The 20,668-nt window shown below is 40.6% G+C and overlaps 1 protein-coding gene and 1 pseudogene across 1 annotated transcript in view; both read right to left on the bottom strand.

Moving 5' to 3' along the window:
• Positions 1 to 16,594, bottom strand: part of LIPC (lipase C, hepatic type) — a 186,645-nt gene extending 170,051 nt beyond the window's left edge. The window contains exon 1 of the mRNA XM_070377986.1: positions 16,344 to 16,594. The gene's annotated coding sequence lies outside the window, so the exon portion shown is untranslated. The remainder of the gene's footprint in view (positions 1 to 16,343) is intronic.
• A 3,041-nt stretch (positions 16,595 to 19,635) lies between these two features.
• LOC138989670 (U6 spliceosomal RNA) lies at positions 19,636 to 19,735 on the bottom strand (annotated as a pseudogene).
• Positions 19,736 to 20,668: the final 933 nt, after the last annotated feature.

Raw genomic sequence — 20,668 nt, 5'->3', positions numbered from 1 at the left:
CAGGCAAACGAAAGATGAACACAAGATTGCAGATGCTGTTTTAGACTGTTTGAAGTATTTCAAGCATTTCAAGCAGGTGTTTATGCATTCAAGACAATCCTGTTTGCATTGATTAACATTTGAAGATTCACCTCTGCATGAGGTCTGCCTCTGGCCAGCTGTGTGACCTTGTGCAAATCATGCAACCCCTCTGTACCTCAGTTTTCTCAGCTGTGAAATGAAAGTGTGAGGGTGGATTGTTATCACATGGAATGTGCTTGGTACAATCAGCTCTCATTTGTAACAAATGAGACAAAAAGTACTTCCTCCATTTTACAAGTGAGGAAGCTGAGACCCTGAGAGTCCTTGTCTGAGGTCACACGTCTCTATGTAGATTGGATCTGAGGACTTCTGGGTCCCTATAAACTCTGATCCTCTCTCATTCCAGAACCTGAACTGAAGAGCTGGGAACAAAGAACTGAGATCTCCTTTTACACTTACTTTTATGTTTCCTGCTCTGGGCTGACCCACTTACTCTCTCTATCAGAATTAGTTACTGGTTTATGGAACAATTACAGAAAGAAGCACAACAACAAATGAAACCAAAGCTGTCTTTCTTTGTGACTGGATATTCTGGAACCAAGAGTGCACTTTATGATTTTAGTAGTTCCAGTAGAATGGAAAACCCCCCTTTCCTCTGTTTGCATTGTGCTTGGAAGCAAAAGGAAGTAAAGATTTAAGTTGGTTTTGAGCAACTAGGTAGACACGGACCACTGCTGGCTCCTTCAAGTTTGACAAGGGTTTTCTCCCCGTGGGAAAGAGGGTGAGCGTAGAATGAACTCTGTGCCTGCGTCCTGCAGCTGCTTCGGGTGTTGATTGGGCTTGGTGAAGGGTGTCACACTGGGCTCCTAAGGGAGGCCAACTGCGAGCTATGAACTGAATTGGCCGATTGCTGTAAACTAAGGGCATAAGTTGGGAAGTTGGGCCATCAGCACGGCAGCTCCCTTTCCTGGGGTCCCAGTGAAACCATTTATCTTAGATAGGGACTTGAACCCACGTGGCTGGGACTCAGACCAGCCAAAACCCTACTTGGGACTCGAACCCATGTGGCTGGGACACAAACCCAGCCAAAACCTATGGTATTTGGTTTCAGGACTTAATGAAGCTCAGGTTCTTGATGCCTCATCACAGAAAGAATTCAGTGAGAGACAAAGTGATAGGTAAGAAAGGATTTATTCAGATTCAGAGAGAAGCACACTCCACAGACAGAGTGTGGGCCATCACAGAGGGTGAATACAGTCGTGAAATATGGCGTGGTTAGTTTTTATAAGCTGGGTAATTTCATATGCTAATGAGTGGGAGGATTATTCCAACTATTTTGGGGAGGGGGTGGAGATTTCCAGGATTTGGGCTGCTGCCCAGTCCTTGGTCTTTTAACAGTGCCTTGGAACTGTCATGGCGCCTCTGGGTGTGTCATTTCACTTGCTGCTTGAGGATCAAGGGATAGTCTTGTCTGCCATCCTGGGCCCCATTTGATTCTAATCAGTTAATGTTGTGTCCTTGGGCTATGTCATTCTTTCAAAAGTTGTGCCCTGCCCCTGGGGTATCTCTTAGGTCCAAATGGCCCAAGCCTCTCTACAGCAGCCCGTACTTGCCCCATGTCACACAACCATTTCACAGAAGTTTTCTGAGCTTAGCAAATGAAGTTCTTGGCTGCAAGAAGTCAGGAACAGTGATCTGATTCAAGGGCTGCCAATGACTCATCATTTTTCCACATGGTGTCTTACTGTCAAGGTTAGTAATCAATTCCTTGGTAGGTCTAGAAGTCAGGGGTTAATAGTTCAGGGGCCTGGTTCCACATGCCAGAGTCTCTATGTGATTTCACTGAAACCTCAAAATAACCCTATGATGATGCATGTATGATTATGCCCTTTATACAGAGAGGAAAACTGAGACTTAGGGAGGTTACTCAGTCACCCATATCCACACTCTAGTAAGTTGTGGGATGAAAACTGAATTGTGTTTGTTTAACTTCAAAATACACACAACAAAAAGTAGTTTTGCCAAGAGTAGTAGGAATTGGCTATCAGCTCTGTATGAATCTAAGACTTAAAAAATGGGATTGTGTTGTGCTGTTGCACTTCAGATAAAGACAGATTTATTTATGTCTTTTTGGGGAGGGGGTGCAGATAGTTTATTATCATTATTTTAAAAACAAATGTTTTCAAGCCCTTTCTAAGTGGAGGTAGCCTGAAACAGTCCATGAAACATAGCAGAAGATAGAAGTAATGGAGACATTATGGTGGACTTATATAATTTACACAGAGATTAATTTTCCCCAATTGGCAGTAGAGAAAGACCAGCCAAGATGAAGGGACTGGAACCTTTACTCATAAACTTTGGCAAGCACAGAACAAAGTGTTTGACAGGCAATTGTTAGGGTGAGACTATGCTACAAAAGACCTAATTTACACATCATCAATGGTCATCCAGTTATTGAAACCATCTGGGTCAGGTCATGCCTAAGGGTCCTCCAGTACGAAACGATGAGGTGCTTTGACATGCTTTGATAATTCTGTTACGACAAAATTTTTTTAAAAGGTAAAAGCATGACTTTCAGATATAAAATTGAACATATGATAAGTATTTTATTCAACTTATTAATGAGGAAGCTGGTAAGGGTGTTATAACTAGTTCAAAGGAAAAGCTCAGTTCAGTTCAGTTCAGTCACTCAGTCGTGTCCGACTCTTGGCGACCCCATGAATCGCAGCACGCCAGGCTTCCCTGTCCATCACCAACTCCCGGAGTTCATCCAAACCCACGTCCATCGAGTTGGTGATGCCATCCAGCCATCTCATCCTCTGTCGTCCCCTTTTCCTCCCGCCCCCAATCCCTCCCAGCATCAGAACCTTTATATCTTAAAATTTATGTGGGCAAATAGAAATGCAGCTAGCTTCCAAAGTCAGTTAAACTTCTACAGGACAGCGTTTTGTACTTCTGTTAGTAATGGCACCCCACTCCAGTTCTCTTGCCTGGAAAATCCCACGGACGGAGGAGCCTGGTGGGCTGCAGTCCATGGGGTCACAAAGAGTCGGACACGCCTGAGCGACTTCCCTTTCACTTAGTTTCCTACAATGTACACAGTTGCAGAATGCCTCAAGGGCAATGGATGCTAGAATCAGATAACATAGGAAGGTTGCGCTGGGTGTGGACAATGCATAGTTTTCTACTGAAGCACAGTTTTCTCTTACAATTCCTATGTTAAGAAATGATAGAGGAAGTATTTAGCTGCAGAATTTTAAGATAATAGGTTAGTACTCCTTCTGGAGGAAAGGCTATCTCTTATCTCTTTTGATATTTATCTTTTGAGTATCTTTTCTGGACTTCCCTGGTAGCTCTTTTATCTTTTCTGGACTTCCCTGGTGGCTCAGACGGTAAAGCGCCTGTCTACAATGTGGGAGACCCGGGTTCGATCCCTGAGCCAGGAAGATCCCCTGGAGAAGGAAATGGCAATCTACTCCAGTACTATTGCCTGGAAATCCCATGGACAGAGGAGCCTGGTAGGCTACAGTCCATGGGGTCGCAAAGAGTCGGACACGACTGAGCGACTTCACTTTCACTTTTCCCTGGTGTCTCAGACAGTAAAGAATCTGCCTGCAATGAAGGAGACCTAGGTTTGATCCCTGGGTGGGGAAGATCCCTTGGAGAAGGAAATGGCGACCAACTCCAGTATCCTTGCCTGGAGAATCCCATGCACAGAGGAGCCTGGCAGGCTACAGTCCATGGAGTTGCAAAGAGTCAGACATGACTGAGCATATTTTGTTATAATAGAGAACTGGATTTCCTTGCTGGCATCTCTACTTTTTTAGCCTCAGTAGCAAGCAAATTATTTAAAATCTTTGTGCCTCAGTTTCCCTACTCTAAAATAGGGACAGTATTGGGGATGAATAAATGGAAATAGTCTGTGAACAGTGCTTAGCACAGTTCCGCCATCCTTATTATTACAGTCTTTCATCATGCTTTTTATTTCTCCTACACTTATATGTTCTTTCCTTTTCTCTTTTTCTGCCCATTTAACTATGATAAAGAATAGGAAAACTATTTATAGTGGTTTTGAAAAATGTATAGATAGGGTTTATGCTTCTTGGTCTTGATTTTGAAAATTAACTACATAAGTTGTTATGTATGCCTTTAAAAAAAAAAACAAAAAAAAAAAAAAAGCCTTCTCCAAAAAAGTGTTTTCTGAGTGATTTCCACAATCAGTCTTAGAACAGCTAACCCTGAATTTAAATTGAAAAACTCCTTTTCAATTGGCTCCTTTTCTCAGGTTAATGGCCAGAGAAAGCAGGTTCTAGAGTGGGAAAGGCCCCCAGAGGGGTCCTTGCAGGGGTGCCGAGGACAGGACCCACCCCCTGGAGGTTGACTCGTGGGAGTCAGGACTCGGAGCTCTGTGGTTGAGTCTCTCCCTGTCTGACTCTTCAGACCCCAGGGGTCATTTCTGAGGGCCAGAGAGCATAGCATGTCGCAGGCAAAGGAGAAAATCGACCACACAGCTCTGCCCAGAACAGGTGGTGCAAACCTGCCTTTGGGAAGTTTATTTTTTCCCTTGGGTTGGGTAGAGGAGGGACTCTTTTCAAAGCCCTGGATGTCTCTGGGTCAGAATACCTATGTGGATTTGACCCCATTGTCACCAGCAAAGCCATTAACAAGTCCCGAGAAATAAAAACAGAATCTGGGTGACAAAGCCTACTGTTTTTTTTTTTCTTTTCCTCTGTGCTTAGTCTAGCTTTACTTGCTCAAAGGGGGTCATGTGCAGAGGCCTGGAACCCAGCCCTTCAGACCAGAATCCTTAGTGTGAAATGGCTGTAGTGCCTGACACCTCAGCTCTGGGGTGCGTGCAGAGGTGCTGCACACAGCACTGCAATTCAAGATGGTGGCAGTGGTAGGCCGTGTGCAGAGATGCTGCACCTGGGGAGGTGAGCTGCACACCCTGGGCCAGCCTCGCGAGATCCTTGCTCTCGTGAGCTCCTTGCCCCCCCATTGCTGAGGAGATTCCTAGAAAGCAGCCCCCGCTCAGGCTTGTCTGGGACAGCACAGACTCTGCAGCAGGAGCTCTTACTCCTCTGCCTTTCTTTGCTTCTGAACCAATCTCCTTCCACTGGCTTGAATGACACCTGGCAGGAGAACAATTATGGGCCCAACAGGAAAGTTCCAATGCCATCAGCCCCAATTTCAGTTCTCATGCCCTGAGAAACTGCCAGTTTATTCAGGTGAGGCCCACAGGCGTCCCCCCCTTTCCTTAGCAGCTTGAGATTTGCAGAAAACAAGACTCTCCAGTAAGCGCTTGATATGAGTGAACCAGGTTGGGTTAGGATTTTACCTCTAGGTTAATTTCAAGGAAAGGAGAAGGAAAATACTTCTGTGTCTAAGCTTCCTTTGAATGCATGGCTACTGGAGTGATATCCCCAAGAGAGCCATTTTTCAGTCTACAATTCCACTCCTCTATCATTTAATCTGACTGTCAGGCTGAGTGGAGGGCGGGGATTTTGGGAGAGTGAACCATCATATCGATGCCTTAGGAAACAGTGAAGATTAGATCTCCGAGGTCAGCCGGTGTGTAATTGGAATCTCGGGGCTAGGAGAACACAGTGAGATTTACACAGGGCTTCTTGTCTCTAGGGATTCTTTTATTTTTTTTGCTATCATATCATCTCTGATAGAGCAAAACTGCTTGTTTTAGCTCTTGATAGAAAAGTAACTTCCCTTGTCCATTTTTTTACAGGCAATGTATAAACAGGAAGAAAGTGGAAAGCCTGTCATTATGTGTAGCAGTACCCACTTTTGGTTATATGCCACAGAGAGGGATGTGGATTTGAGGGTAGAAGATCTGGGTTTGAGTCCAGTTCTGCCTTGGGTAAGTTATGACTTTACTACAATGAGAATAATGAAAGCTGTGATTCCAACCTCACAAGGTCGTGAAAATGAAGGATGGTAAATATCTAAACATTCTTAAGCAATAAAAGAACCCATGAAGTAGAGACCCCAGGCTGGGATGTTGAGAAGGTGAGTGTGTTTGTGGAACATAGAAATTTTAGCAGACTTGGGGGTCCAAGCGGTTCTGCTTCCTGACCTCAGAGCAGGATACTTATGGTTACCACAGGGCAGCTAGCAGCCACCAGCAGAGGGAAAGGTCTGGTTCCTAGCAGGTCAGGACTCTCTTAGAAGGCAAAGAGGGAATGCTGAAATGCCCACTCTAAGTGGTTTATGAGTATTGAAGAGGAAGAAATTTTCCTCTACCCTTCTAGGTTCTTCTGGCTGGTCTAAGAATTAAAATGACATGAAGCAGATTAATAGGAGAAAAATGAAACAAAAGTTTAATAACACTGGAGAGATCCAGGAAAACTGAGTAACTTGCCAAAATGGCCAAAGCCCTTACCTTAAATACCATCTTCAGCTAAAGACACATGAGGATGTTGGGATAGTGGTTTGGGGCTTCAAAGCAGAGGAATGCAATTCACGTGAAGGTTAAAAAAGCAACATTTGTTAAACAGTCATTTACTGGACCATAGAGACAATGGACACAGAATGGACTCTGATCTCTAGTTCCTGCTGAGCTTTCCCACTAGTGCTAACCCATATTCTTTGCAGAGGTCTCTGGTGTTAGCTCTATTCTGGAAACAGGGCACCTATCTAAATTCTTATAGGTAGTTAGGGATAAGGTCACAATTTCTTCCTGAGTCTTTTGGGCTTTGATTGTTTTGAGCTCAAAATAATCTGCCTGCCAAAGAGATGTTTTGGAATGGCAAATTTTGCTCCCCAACATGGGCTTCAGAGAGGAAGGCAAAACATGAATGGGCTACCTTGCAAAAATAATTCCTGCAGACTTAGGAGGTGGGGGTCAAGGGCAGCTGAGATCTAGTGGACTGCAGGAGAACTGAGGGCTACTGCAATGCGGGAAGTACTGGGGACCTCTCCCCTACTCCTTAGTGTAAAGCCTGACACACTTAGTTATTAACCAGGTGCGTGCATGCTAAATCGCTTCAGTTGTGACTGACTCTTTGTGGCCCTATGGACTGTAGCCAACCAGGCTCCTCTGTCCATGGGATTTCCCAGGCAAGAATACCGGAGTGGGTTACCATGCCCTCCTCCAGTTATTAACATGGTTCAGTTCAGTTCAGTTCAGTCACTCAGTCATGTCCGACTCTTTGCGACCCCATGAATCTCAGCACGCTAGGCCTCCCTGTCCATCACCAACTCCCAGAGTCTACTCAGACTCATGTCCATCAAGTTGGTGACGCCATCTAGCCATCTCACCCTCTGTCATCCCCTTCGCCTCCTGCCCCCAATCCCTCCCAGCATCAGGATCTTTTCCAATGAGTCAACTCTTCGCATGAGGTAAGGAATTAATATGGCAATGAAGCTTGCGTTAGTTGTCTCTCTGACTCTCTTTGCTGGCCCCTCCTGTCTTCACTGCCCCTTCCTTAACTGAATTCTGAGACCCTGAACTGCCTTTATCTACCCCCTCTCCCCCAACCCATTCCCCAGGAAAATTACTGCTTGGGTCTGCTTTCTCCCTGGAGACCCATGAGGAGAGAGGTTGGGTATACAGGTGAGATCCTCTGAGCAATGCATGTGGATGGAAAAGAGAAGATGTCAAGGGGATAAGCTCTGGGAGTTTCAGCATTTAGAAGTCAGGACAGTGAGGAGGGACCTTTCTGCTTTTGCAGAATTATTTCTTAAGAACAAGTTCTTAGTGGTAACATTTCTGGCTAAAGAGTGGGAACAAGAGTCTGTAAATGACTATATGAATTGATTTCTGGACAACTTCACCATCATTGTATATTAGCATTCAACATTTTTTTTTGTTGTTCTTTTAGAATATGTAAATTGTAATCTTCAGAATGCTTTCATTTACATTTCTTTGATTTCTAGTGAGCTCTAACACATTCCCACTGTTTGTCTACTAATTGTATTTCCCTTATGAGAATGGCCCTGTCTTTTACCTATTTGCCTTTTGGAATCTTGACATTTATCTTACAAATTTGAATCAGCTGGCTTTGATAGATCTTAATTCTTTGTAATGTTTGATAAAAATATTTTCCATTTAAAAAAATCTTCAGTAATGCTAATTCTTATAGTGCAATTATTTAAATAGCCTCAAAGCTGAGAAAGTTAAAATTCCCCCAGAGAGGCGGTGGGTGTGTTAGCTGCTTAGTCGTGTCCAACTCTTTGCGACCCCATGGACCTTAGCCCACCAGGCTCCTCCATCCATGGGATTTCCCAGGCAAGAATACTGAAGTGGGTTGCCATTTCCTTCTCCAAAGAGAGGTGATAAACAGTTTTTTTTTTTCAATTTTCTGCAAGTTCTATAATTAGATTTTATATTTAAATCTTCAATCAACCAAAGCTTATTTTGGTGAATGTTTTACTTTTAATTACTTTTTCTGTTCTAAAAACCAATAAATGTTGATTATTGAAAAATAAGGACAGTAAGAGCAAAAATAAAAACATGGTGAAAAGGATCCATAATTTCACCGTCCAGAGATGGCCACTTTAGACAAATACTGAATGTTTGTGAGTAGCACCTTGAAAATCCTAATATTTTGCGGTGTATGCTTCTTATTTTTATTAAAAAATAGAATACCTGTATACCTCTCTACTGCTACTGCTACTGCCAAGTCGCTTCAGTCGTGTCCGACTCTGTGTGACCCCATAGACGGCAGCTCACCAGGCTCGCCCGTCCCTGGGATTCTCCAGGCAGGAACACTGGAGTGGGTTGCCATTTCCTTCTCCAATGCATGAAAGTGAAAAGTGAAAGGGAAGTTGCTCAGTCATGTCTGACTCTTAGCGACCCCTTGGACTGCAGCTTACCAGGCTCCTCCGTCCATGAGATTTTCCAGGCAAGAGTACTGGAGTGGGGTGCCATTACCTCTCTACCCTAACCTAATTTCATTTTCTCCTGAAAGGCAACTCCATCCTGAATTGGTACCTATAATTCTCATCTTTATTTGTATATGTTTGCAGCATAAGTATATGGTTATAAATATATAGCATTATTTTATATGTTTAGAAATGATTATACTATCTATAATTTGTTTTTTCATTTTATTTTTGGGATTTACCTCTGCTGATAAAATTGGTGTAAATAGTCTCAATGTATATCACAATTTGTTCACTCTGTTGATGGATATTTGTGTGGTTTAATTTGCGCTTGTTTTTTGCTGTTACAAGCAATGTTGCAATGGACTTTCATCTTCTACAAGTGAACTTCCAGGGTTTACTCTTAGAAGAGTGAAATTGAGGGCTTGTGAGACATGTGTGTCTTCAGTGTTGCTAGATGTTGACAATTTATTCTCCAAAATGGTTGTTCCAATGAATACATCATCAACAAAATTGAATATTTCTCCCATTTTTCCACATCATCACCAGTACTTGATAGTACTGGGTTATTTAATCTCTACCAGTTTGATGGATATAAAATGGTATCTCATTGTTTTAATTTTCATCTTTCTGATTACTGCTAAGGTTGAGCATAGTTTTATATGTGCCGTTGGTCATTCAAATTTCCTCTGCTATACATTGCTTGTTCATATCTTTTATCCATCTTTCTATTAGTTCATTAGTGTTTTTCAGTAAGAAAAATATCTTCTCCCCATTTGCATTATCTTTTCATATTGCTTATGATGCCTTTTGTTGAATAGAATGTAAAATTTTCATGTAGTCAGATTCATCAGGGTTTTCCTTCAGGAACATTATGTAGAAGAGGTAAATTCTTACCTTTATACTCTTAGGGTATTTTGGCAAGGCCTAATAATTAAACTGATATAAGATCAAGATTGCAGGGAGAAATATCAATCACCTCAGATATGCAAATGACACCACCCTTATGGCAGAAAGTGAAGAAGAACTAAAGAGCCTCTTGATGAAAGTGAAAGAGGAGAGTGAAAAAGTTGGCTTAAAGCTCAACATTCAGAAAACTAAGATATAGCATCCAACCCCATCACTTCATGGCAAATAGATGGGGAAACAGTGGAAACAGTGGCTGACTTTATTTTTCTGGGCTCCAAAATCACTACAGATGGTGATTGCAGCCATGAAATTAAAAGACACTTACTCCTTGGAAGGACACTTATGATTAGCCTAGACAGCATATTGAAAAGCAGAGACATTACTTTGTCAACAAAGGTCCGTCTAGTCAAGGCTATGGTTTTTCCAGTGGTCATATATGTATGTGAGAGTTGGACTATAAAGAAAGCTGAGTGCCAAAGAATTGATGCTTTTGAACTGTGGTGTTGGAGAAGACTCTTGAGAGTCCCTTGGACTGCAAGGAAATCCAAGCAGTCCATCCTAAAGGAGATCAGTCTTGGGTGTTTGTTGGAAGGACTGATGTTGAAGCTGAAACTCCAATACTTTGGCCACCTGATGCGAACAGCTGATTCATTTGAAAAGACCCTGATGCTGGGAAAGATTGAAGGCAGGAGGAGAAGGGGATGACAGAGGATGAGATGGTTGGATGGCATCATGACACAATGGACATGGGTTTGGGTGGACTCCGGGAGTTGGTGATAGACAGGGAGGCATGGCATGCTGTGGTTCATGGGGTCTCAAAGAGTCATACATGACTGAGCAACTGAACTGAACTGAAGATAGACTAATAAGAGAAAAGTATACAAATTTATCCAAGTATTATGTGACAATGGGAGCCCTTATAAGACCGAAAGAAATTCTGAAACTTACAAGCTTTTATACTGGCTTGAACAAAGAGAGGCAATTGTGGAAAAGTAAATCATATAGAGAGGCTAAAGGCAGATAAAAATTATTTTAACAGGGTCTGTTAGTACAGGATTCTCTTGGTTTTGATTCCCCATTGAAAAATGTTTCTTTTCTCCTGTTACTGGGAAGCCATCTTCCACATGGGGATTTTTATCTCCTATTTTAGGAGGAAAGGGAGTGATAAGAATGCCCTTCTCACAGGATGCTTTCCTAGTGCCTGTAGCTTAAAACAATACAAAGGTATTCTGTGATTTGTCACAATTTTTGCATTCCTAGAATTTACTTTATTGGTCAGCAAGGGTTCTTGCTACAGCTACAGTCTCTAAATTCAGCTAAAAATGATTTTTCTGCCTATGCTCATTGGGCCTGATGTGATGTTCAGTAAAAGCAGATAAGTGATATGCACAAGACATTCCTGCCTTGCATGCCCTTATTCAGTTAGTTCAGTTCAGTCACTCAGTCGTGTCCGACTCTTTGCGACCCCATGAATTGCAACACACCAGGCCTCCCTGTCCATCACCAACTCCTGGAGTTCACTCAGACTCACGTCCATCGAGTCAGTGATGCCATCCAGCCATCTCATCCTCTGTCGTCCCCTTCTCCTCCTGCCCCCAATCCCTCCCAGCATCAGAGTCTCTTCCAACGAGTCAACTCTTTGCATGAGGTGGCCAAAGTACTGGAGTTTCAGCTTTCACATCATTCCTTCCAAAGAAATCCCAGGGCTGATTTCCTTCAGAATGGACTGGTTAGGTCTCCTTGCAGTCCAAGGGGCTCTCAAGAGTCTTCTCTAACACCACAGTTCAAAAGCATCAATTCTTCGGCGCTCAGTTTTCTTCACAGTCCAACTCTCACATCCATACATGACCACTGGAAAAACCATAGCCTTGACTAGATGGACCTTTGTTGGCAAAATAATGTCTCTGCTTTTGAATATGCTATCTAGGTTGGTCATAACTTTCCTTCCAAGGAGTAAGCATCTTTTAATTTCATGGCTGCAGTCACCATCTGCAGTGATTTTGGAGCCCAAAAAAATAAAGTCTGACACTGCATGCCCTTATTAGACATAATTTATAATGGTAAATCAGTTCAGTTCAGTCGCTCAGTCGAGTCTGACTCTTTGTGACCCCATAGACTGCAGCACTCCCTGTCCATCACCAACTCCCAGAGCTTGCTCAAACCCATGTCCATTGAGTCAGTGATGCCATCCAACCATCTCATCCTCTGTCATCCCCTTCTCCTCCCATCTCCAATCTTTCCCAGCATCAGGGTCTTTTCCAATGAGTCAGTTCTTTGCATCAGGTAGCCAAAGTATTGGAGCTTCAGCTTCAGCATCAGTCCTTCCAATAAATATTCAGGATTGATTTGCTTTAGGATGGACTGGCTCGAGAGCCCAAGGGACTCTCAGAGGTCTTCTCCAACACCACAGTTCTAAAGTATCAATTCTTTGGTGCTCAGCTTTCTTTATGGTTCAACTCTCACATCCATACATGACTACTGGAAAAACCATAGCTTTGACTAGACAGACCTTTGTTGACAAAGTAATGTCTCTGCTTTTTCATATGCTGATTAGGTTCATTGCAGCTTTTCTTCCAAGGAGAAATCATCTTTTAATTTCATGGCTGCAGTCACCATCTGCAGTGATTCTGGAGCCCAAGAAAATAAAGTCTGTCACTGTTTCCATTGTTTCTCCATCTATTGGTTATGAAGTGATGGGACTGAATGCCACGATCTTAGTTTTTTGTATGTTGAGTTTTAAGCCTGCTTTTTCACTTTCCTCTTTCATTTTCATCAAGAGGCTCTTTAGTTCCTCTTTGCTTTCTGCCTTAAGGGTAGTATCATCTGCATATCTGAGGTTATTGATATTACTGAGGTAATGCTAAATGACTACATTAATTTCTTCATTCAGTGTGTTCCCATGCATTCATTTATTCACTTATTCAACAACTATTTTTAAAAAATCTGCTATGTGCCTGCTATCCTCCTGAATCTGCTCCTAATTTTTTCAAACTAGTTGTATTGGAATTGATACTTGTGCATATTTACAATCCTAAGCCTGATTTATGTGTGAGTGTGCTTGTGTGATATTTTTCACAAATCCGTGGATGAGGATGATACTTATCTCTTAGAATGAACTAAGTATCAGGTCTTGTTTCTCTGTGATTTGGAAAATCTGTTTGTGGACTCATAGAAATATTATTCAGAATATTTGTTTAGGCCATACTTCTTTTGGTGAATGACATAATTCTTAACAACTTTCTCAATTTCCTTCTCCATCAGTATTTTCATGTTTTTTGTATTTTGTTTTGCTAACTTTTTATTTTGTATTTGTATTGTCCATTTAGCTAAACAATTCAAATTGATTATCCTAAGTTGTGACTGCAATGATTTATATTTTTAAATCCATTGTATCAGTTTTTAAATCACCAGTCTTTTAATTTTATTGACTAATACCTTTTATCTATTATATTTACAAGGGTTTTAATATATCTTATACTCTTTTCAGAGAATGAACATTTAAATTTACTTCTACCAATTTTCTATTTTTTAGTTTATATCTGTCATTTTTTTATATTTCCTCTTATGTTGACATTCTTCATAAGATTTTAAATCAAGTGCTTAGTTCATTTATTTCTTATTTCTAAAATAAAATCACATAGATCTATACCTTTCCCTCTGCCTTGGTTTATCCACACTCTTACTTTTAATAGGTGGTGTTTTCATTTTTTATAGTACTTCAGAAATTATGATCATGTTTTTAATTTTCAAGTTGACCCTGTTGCTCGGGAGAATTTTTGTTTTTGTTGTTAGAAGCTGTCAGCCATGTATTTGTTTATTGTTATTATAAATTTTTGCTTGTATATAATTTTAAACTTACAGAAATGTTGAAAACCAGATTAACTTTTAGCTAGATTCACCACTTGTTTTGATGGAAAGAATTGATGCTTTTGAACTGTGGTGTTGGAGAAGACTCTTGAGAGTCCCTTGGACTGCAAGGAGATACCGCCAGTCTATCCTAAAGGAAATCAGTCCTGAATATTCATTGGAAGGACTGATGCTGAAGCTGAAGCTCCCATACTTTGGCCACCTGATGGGAAGAACTGACTCACTGGAAAAGACTCTGATGCTGGGAAAGATTGAAGGTGGGAGGAGAAGGGGACGACAGAGGATGAGATGGTTGGATGGCATCACTGACTCGACTAATATGAGTCTGAGTAAACTCTGGGAGTTGGTGATGACCAGGGAGGCCTGACGTGCCGCAGTCTGTGGGGTCTGCAGAGTCAGACACGACTGAGCAACTGAACTGAGCTGACCGTTTGTTTATATTTTGCTTGTTGTTCTGATCCCTTTATAATTCTTTCTCTATATATGAATTCTTTTTCTGAACCACTTAAGAATAAGTTGCAGATGTAATATATATACCTAAATACTTCAATGTCTATTTCCTGGGGCAGACATTTTCTCTTATAAAACCAAGGAAATTTAGTGGTTAAGAAAATTGGAAAATTTCATATTGATACAATATGATTTTCTAATTCTGTAGTCCATAATTGTCAGTTATCACAATGTTGTATTTTATATATAGTTATAATAAATAGAATACTATATATAATATAAAATATGAATAATAAATAGAAATAAATGTATATCATCTATATTTGAATTTATAATTTATTTTATTTGCTATATATAATATATATTTTATATATATATAGAGAGAGAGAAGAAATTGAGAGCTAATAATGAAGGTGACAGTGGCAACGACTGAAGTGGCTGTGTACTTACAGAAACTACTCCAGATAGGGCACTTAATATATGAGTATTTATTTTCTTCTTGTAGTATGATCTAAAGAAGTTCATATTTATTGCTGTCTTATTATGAAGTTAGTAGTTATTCAGAGTAGAAAAATAATGCAAAATAACAACAATCACTCAAATTTCAGAGCCTAGAGATAACCATCATTAGTATTTAGATGTATATATTCGAGACGTGTGCTTTCAATCAACAAAATTTCTGGATTTTTTTCTTGTTAAATAAAATATAAGTACATTAAGATACGGTATCATATTGTGTGATGTATAGTTTTAGTCTTCATGTAAGTCTTAGTATTTTATTATTTTACATCCGTTCCGTTGAGTTCAGTTGCTCAGTCGTGTCCGACTCTTTGCGACCCCATGAATCGCAGCACGCCAGGCCTCCCTGTCCATCACCGACTCCCAGAGTTCACTCAGACTCACGTCCATTTATAGCTAATGTTCATAACAAGTTTGCAAAGTAGAGCCACATTTTCAGATGAAGAGTCCAAAGTTCAGAGAGGTTCAATAAATTGCTTAGGTCACACAGCCGTAAGGGATGGAGTTGTAATCCAAATCCTGCACTCTCTGCCCCCAAGTCTATAGAGTAGATCACTATTTTGCCCAAAACTCCTTTCGTTGATTTTACTTATATCATTAACATTGAGTTTTATTGCATTGTGGGGAGAAAATATATTGATATAATTTTCCTTGTGGCTTCCGTGGTGGCTCAGGGATAAAGAATCTGCCTGCCAATGCAGGAGATGTAGGTTCGATCCCTGATTCAGGAAGATCCCCTGGAGGAGGAAATGCAACCCACTCTAGTATTCTTGCCTGGGGAAATCCCATGGGCAGAGGAGCCCAGCCGGCTACAGTCCATGAGGTTGTAAAAGATTCAGGTGTGACTTAGTGACTAAACAACAATAACAAAAATGTTCTTTATAAATTTTCTCTTGATTTAGTTTTGGGGCCTTATTTGAGAGTTAGTATATATCTACTAATGCCCAATACATTGAAAAAATGTATAGTCTATGTTGTTATTGAGTTTAATATAAGTCTACTTGTTCTGACACATTAATTGTGTAGTATTTATCCCTTCTCTTTGCATTTCTAGCTTTGGTAATCCATGTCTTCACTGTGGGTTTTATATTTTTCATTATAATCAGAAACCTCCTAGCATCCTCCCTCTACCTTTTTGGCATCAGAATCTCTTTTGTATGATATCAACTTTATCAATTGTTTTCTTTTAGTTATATCATTTCCTTGATAATACTTTTTTATTTTTAGTATTCTACATCTTTTTTGTTATATATCCTCTTTAAACAACGAGTATATTGTTGGGTCTTGTGTTTTAATCCATAGGAATTTTTTTTTTTTTTTGAGAAATGAATGGCCTAGTTATATAGAGTCCTCTGGGATTCAGGTAACAGTGATATGAGATGGGCTTGCAGCTATCAGCTATGGACTTTTGCTAGTTACTTAATGATTCTGGGAGGAGGCTACCTGTTTCCTTATCTGTAAAACTGTGTTAATTAAGAGTACTAACTTCACAGAGTTGTGAAGAGTAAATAAGATCAAGAAAATTCAGGAATAGAAATATATTAAAGCATATTAAATTATTATATGTAGAATGTAGTTGTCATCATGTCTGGAAATATCATTCAAAGCAAGTTTCTTGGCAATAGCACATAAAGCAAGTTCTTAAAACAAAGATCTCTGTTCAAAATGGGGGTAATCAGCTCCATCCTTTTCTCTAACCATGTCTCAAACTTCTCTCTGAGATAATAGGAATAACTTACAATAAAGTGGCTGAGAAGCAGTGGTCCAGCGCCCCTGACGTGTTCCCAGTTTTCAGTTCAATTGTCCGTCTCTGCTTCTGGCTGCACTGTGGAGTTTCACAACTTGACTTAAGTTCAGCCCTGTCAGGAATCACTGCCTTGCTTTGCATTTAATTAAGCAAATGTTTAGGCTGTACAAATACGTTATTTGCTCCCATAATGGGTATTGAAGCTGCGGGCTTAGCTGGCCTGGCTGTTTTCATCAGGCTTTGAAAAACTGAAACTAAGGAAAACAAACGAACCAAGTCAGGCTGGGTTTTCTACTTCCTGGATCATGTAACTTACACTACGCCCAGTGAAAGCCATCTGGTGGGCACCCAGGCATGAGGACCGATTCTCAGCCTGCGGTTCTCCTAGCTGTGCTCCAACCCCTGCACAGCTGAAACCTCTGCTTCAGTTACAGTTGTTAGAAACTGCAACTGAATTCTTATTTACTTTAGCTCCTAAGGATAAAAGAAGGACAAGGGACAAAACTGAAGAAAGTCCGAGGTTTAAACTACAGTCCATTTTTAACTTTCCAAAATGGTCTTGGTATTTTCAGGTCCAGATAACCTTAAATCAGACAATGCAGTATTACCAAACTGAGAAATAAATATCCTGTAATATTATAAACTGATAAACTCCAGAAAACCTCAATCTATTTTTAGTTTCAGTAGCTTCAAGTCTCTGCTGGCTTCTATTTGATCAGTCAGAGGGAGATATGGGTCCATTTCCTACCTGATACAATAGAGCAATTTTCTTAACCTCCTCTGATGATAATCATCATCTCATCTCTTTTAAACACAGTTCCCAAGTCCCTTCTGGGAGATTCTGATTCAGTCCTTCTGGGATGGTGCATCAGATTTGTGTTCTTAACATGAGAAAAGCTTGGGAAAAATCAGAGTAGAGGGAATAGTCTGTTTTTAGAATCAGACAGCTCTGAGCTGAAATCCTAGATCTTTCACTTCCTAGTTATGTGGCCTTGCACAAATTACTTAACCTTCCTTAATCTCATCTGAAAAAAAAAAAGTGGAAATAAAAACATCTACCTCAGGAGTTGTTGAGAGGATTAAAGGAACTTAAGCCCTTTATAGTATCCACTTTTCTGCATTCTGTTTAATCATTTCTTCTTGGGTTAGTTTGCAGATTGTGAACTTATTTAGCCCACAGGCACCGTGGTTTGATATATATGCATATATATGTGTGTATATATATAGTATGTGTGTGTGTACATATATTTATATATAGTGTGTATATATACACATATTTTACTTATCTTTTCAATTTGTTCATCAGATATGTGTAAAGCTTTTGTTTATTTATTGGCTGCACTGCACGGCTTGCAGGATCTCAGTTCCCTGACCAGGGATTGAACCTGGGCCACATCAGTGAAAGCCTTGAATCCTAACCACTAGACCACCAGGGAACTCTGTGTAAAGCTTTTATTGTGCTCATAAACTGGGGTTCCCGGTACCCACTAAATACCTTCTTGATAGTCTGATGTGTCAACATAGCCCACCCCCTGCTGTTGAAGGGACTGCCAAATTTCTTGTGTGTGTGACTCTTCTGTGGCAGGCTCCTAATTATTCAGGGGTCCCCTGTGTTTAGGAGTGTCATGATCTTATCCCTCCATTGTATCAGAAATTCCAATTTTCTTGAATCCAATCATATATGTGTGTATATACATACATGTATGTATATATATATACGTGTATATATATATACATACAAATGTGTATGTGTATATATATTTCTTTCTGTAGTTGAGGCAATTTTCCCCAGCTTTACTGAAATATTATTGATATAAGTATGTCTAATGTGTAGTGTCATGATTAAAGACATGTATACACGTATGCAGGTCAGGAAGCAACAGTTAGAACTGGACATGGAACAACAGACTGGTTCCAAATAGGAAAAGGAGTACGTCAAGGCTGTATATTGTCACCCTGCTTATTTAACTTCTATGCAGAGTACATCATGAGAAACACTGGGCTGGAAGAAACACAAGCTGGAATCAAGATTGCCGGGAGAAATATCAATAACCTCAGACATGCAGATGACACCACCCTTATGGCAGAAAGTGAAGAGGAACTCAAAAGCCTCTTGATGAAAGTGAAAGAGGAGAGTGAAAAAGTTGGCTTAAAACTCAACATTCAGAAAACGAAGATCATGGCATCTTGTCCCATCACTTCATGGGAAATAGATGGGGAAACAGTGGAAACAGTGTCAGACTTTATTTTTGGGGGCTCCAAAATGACTGTAGATGGTGACTGCAGCCATGAAATTAAAAGACACTTACTCCTTGGAAGAAAAGTTATGACCAACCTAGATAGCATATTGAAAAGCAGAGACATTATTTTGCCAACAAAGGTCCGTCTAGTCAAGGCTATGGTTTTTCCAGTGGTCATGTAATGTATGGATGTGAGAGTTGGACTGTGAAGAAGGCTGAGCACCGAAGAATTGATGCCTTTGAACTGTGGTGTTGGAGAAGACTCTTGAGAGTCCCTTGGACTGCAAGGAGATCCAACCAGTCCATTCTGAAGGAGATCAGCCCTGGGATTTCTTTGGAAGAAATGATGCTAAAGCTGAAACTCCAGTACTTTGGCCACCTCATGCAAAGAGTTGACTCATTGGAAAAGACTCTGATGCTGGGAGGGATTGGGGGCAGGAGGAGAAGGGGATGACAGAGGATGAGATGGCTGGGTGGCATCACTGACTCGATGGACGTGAGTCTGGGTGAACTCTGGGAGTTGGTGATGGACAGGGAGGTCTGGAGTGCTGCGATTCATGGGGTCGCAAAGAGTCAGACACGACTGAGCGACTAACTGAACTGTACTGATACATTGTAAACCCTGGTGACTCAGAGGGTAAAGAATCTGCCTGCAATAAAGTATACCCTGGTTCAATTCCTGGGTTGGAAAAATCCCCTGGAATAGTGAATGACAACCCACTCCAGTATTCTTGCTGGGAGAATTCCATGGACAGAGGAGCCTGGTGGGCTACAGTCCATGGGGTGGCAAAGAGTTGGATATTACTGAGTGAGTAACACACACACATTGCAAAACAATGACAACAATAAGTTTAGAGTCCACGTGTGCATGCTCAGTTGCTTAGTTGTGTCCAACTCTTTCCACCCAGTGGACTGTTTCCTTGTGTGGTGATAAAATTAAGATCTACTTTCTTAAAAACTTTCAATATAGTCACCATGCTATACATTAGATCCCCAGACCTTATTTATCCTTTAGCCAGGATTTTTGTACCCTTTGACCAACATCTAAAATATGAATGCTTCACAAATCTGCATGTCATCCTTGAGCAGGGGCCATGCTAATCTTCTCTGTATCATTCCAATTTTAGTATGTGTGCATATGTACATATATTTTTCCTTCAACAGAAAATATACATTTAAGTTATTCCATTTGATTTTTACACAGAATATGTTCTAGGTGCTTCGCATTGGCAATTTGCTCTTCCTGGCCAGAAAAACCTTTGTACTTTTTTCTCCCATCCTAATAGCAAGAAATCCAATGGATTTCTGGAGAATACATTTATATTTCCTTTATATTTAGCATTGTTCAAAAGAATTAAAACACAAGGTGGGAAAAATAAGATAAGCTCATGATTGAAATTACACATCAAATACATGTTGTACTGTTCTTTTCCCTTCCTGGTCATGGGCCAGGTATTTGTGCTAAACTCTTAAGCAGTCATTGCAAACCCTCTGCAGACAGAAAATGAAACGGATGATCCTCAAGCCAGTTATTAGGATGATCGTCTATATAAGCTTTGAACACTGTTCTAAGTTTTCCACTAACTTAAGACTTTATGTCCTAATTAACATCAGGATCATTAAGAACCTACATAAGAGTCATGAAGTATTACAGAAAACTAGTGCTTTCCAATATCCCAGCCAAATATAAAATGAATCAGGGGATAAGGAAATCTCCTGCTGTAGAATTGATGTTAGCTAGATGGAAGAGTTGGGCCAAGGATCAGCCAGTCCCCTGGTCCAAAAGTCATCACCATAGCAATGCTAGTGATGGCTGGCTCTACTCCTATCAGCAATGACCCCCTTAAGAGGCATCAGTAAAGAGAGGAGCCTGTTATATTTCTGGGCTAGGCTTCTGGTAAGGGAAGTTCATGTCATTTTTATGCCAAATCACTAGGAAAAATAAAGAGCCTCTTTCATGTTAACCTTTTAAACCGAAATCTACAAAGTAAAGGCAAATGTCCAGACGCAGAGCCTGGCTGAGGCCAGGTGAGTGTCTCTTGTGTAAGAAACCTGTAGCTTTCTTAGATTTGCATTT

This window comes from Bos mutus, chromosome 10, assembly GCF_027580195.1.
Source record: "Bos mutus isolate GX-2022 chromosome 10, NWIPB_WYAK_1.1, whole genome shotgun sequence".
Classification (NCBI taxonomy): domain Eukaryota; kingdom Metazoa; phylum Chordata; class Mammalia; order Artiodactyla; family Bovidae; genus Bos; species Bos mutus.
This window is presented reverse-complemented; position numbering and strand designations above follow the sequence as displayed.